Source organism: Jaculus jaculus, chromosome 5, assembly GCF_020740685.1.
Source record: "Jaculus jaculus isolate mJacJac1 chromosome 5, mJacJac1.mat.Y.cur, whole genome shotgun sequence".
Classification (NCBI taxonomy): Eukaryota; Metazoa; Chordata; class Mammalia; order Rodentia; family Dipodidae; genus Jaculus; species Jaculus jaculus.
In genome coordinates this window covers 144,018,287-144,020,632 of record NC_059106.1, presented here as the reverse complement: position 1 = coordinate 144,020,632, position 2,346 = coordinate 144,018,287, and positions in this window count along the sequence as shown.

The window sequence follows — 2,346 nt, the reverse complement described above, 5'->3', positions numbered from 1 at the left end:
GAATTTCCTTAAGCAAATGGTGAAGTAAGGCAGGGTTTTTTGTTTGTTTGTTTTTCATTTTACTCAAAGGAGCATGGAGAATGAGTTTTGTCGCAAAAAATTTACGTATTGTTTCTACTTTCATATAAGTCACTTAATGCTGGAATGAGTAAAAGAGACAGCAAAAAATTAAATTAATCTAGGTAACACAAAGTAATTTTAAAATGCATTTTTTTATTTTACATGAACATTTTATAAGACAATATTTCTATTGTCTTTAATCATTCTATTTTTAATTCTTCTATTGTTAAAAGAGATATTATTTTAAAACATGTATCATAAATTTTAAAAAGTTTACTTAGGAAAAGAAGTAAAATGATGTATATTTTGCCTAACATGTGTCATTGTATGAAATAAATTGCTATAAATTGTTTTCATTTTAGCTTGCAATTATCAGACTTTTAATAGTTTTCTTCCTTTCCTGTCCACATGATTTTGTTTCAGTTCAAACAGGTTTTCCCTGCTCATAAAAATATTTACTGTAAACTCCTACTGCAGAGCTGGCTATATATTATGACTATGTATTTCTCTAAAATAGGCAAATAGATAAAGGTGTACATCCTGACCTAGTGTCAGAATAAAGCACATTAACTGACATGGCCATTCTACACAGGTTATTTTAACCTGGGTTTAAACTTTTCATTTACAAGTTAGTATTTTCTTTTAAATCTCAAAAAGTAAACAAAGAGTTCAAAGAAATGTAACCATTAGGAATATGTTTCTTAGTTAATGTGTGACAGTGGATATTCATAATATATGAGCAACAGCCAGACACAGCTGAATTGCCCATCACAAGGCCAAAAATGTGTAATAAATGAATTTGTTTTACTCTTTCAATCTGTTGGATAATTTCCAAAGTAAATTCTAACTTCAATTTAGCTTGCCACACAGGATCTGCAGATGTATTTGGGGAGAGAAAGTTCATACTGACTTAACAAAACACACACACACACACACACACACAAACACACACATCCTCTCTTCTGTTACATTCACCTCATGAAGTTTAAAGCAATGTAAAAAAGCGAACAGTTGCTATGGACTGGCATTATAGAAGAAAGTAAGCTTGAAATACACTTGGAAGGCATGATTATGATTGATGTATTTAAGACAGCACTGGTGACAACTATGCAGTTGGCACTGATCCTGAAGTTCAAGGACAGAGGTCAGGTCTGTCTAATATGTGATGTGGTAGAAAATGACTGTCACTAGGGAACAGTCAGAGGAAGGAAAATGTTGCATATGAAAGTGTGGCAAGATGATGGAGGAGTGTAAATTCTCAGTAAGGAACTATATGAAAAATTAGGGCTGTAGGGATGGCTTAGCAGTTAAGGCATCTGTCTGCAAAGCCAAAGGACCCAGGTTCAATTCCCCAGGACCCAGGCTAGCCAGATGCACAAGAGGGTGCATGCATATAGAGTTTGTTTGCAGTGGCTGGAGGCCCTAGCATGCCCATTCTCTCTCTCACTTTCTCTCTTTCTCTTTCAAATAAATAAATAAATAAAAATAAAATATTTGAAAAAATAAAAATTAGGTGTCCCTGATTTTAAAGAACTAATATCCTGATCCTAACAAAAGCACTGTAACAGCATGAAAGAGTGTTGTTTGTATTTAATACTCGAAGACAGTTCTACATTTCATCAACATTTCCCAACACATATGAAAGCTATGCTCTAAAAATATAACAGATCAACATGTACCCCTGCTCATTTTGCAAAGGTGCCCTAAAGTTTTAAATAACTCTTAGAACATTGTCCTTACCATCTTCTCATAGAAGTGTAGCTTATTTCCTATTTCAGTCACAGGTGGGGTTACTCACCTACACCAGAAGAGTCATACTGATAAAGGAAAGCCCCAGCCCTGCCCTGCTTAGCCTTTCCCCACTGCTTGTTGTTTCTGTCTCCAGCTCTTCCAGTCCTGGCTGGCACTGAAAAAGGGCTAGAAATGTGTGAACTTAGCTTGGAAGGTCAGCTGCATCCCTGCAGCTGGCTGATCTCCCATTCTGCTCAGAAATATGAGGAGCCACAGAGAGAAGGAAGAATGCTAAAAGAGGGGCCAACCTAAGCTTAGAACACAGCTGCCCATAGTCAGTCTAGGGCTGAGGACCCTTTTGTGCCTCTCATTTTTGCCAACTAATCCTACTTAGTTTCTTTAAAGAAAACATTTTATTTTCCAACTTAAAAGTATTGATGTGGTGGGTCCTGGTCAATATCCACAATTTCCATTCTCACCACAGTGATGTGTTTTCATCCTCATAGAGCGATGTATTTTGTGTATAAGAGATTTAGACACCACCAGTGATGATTC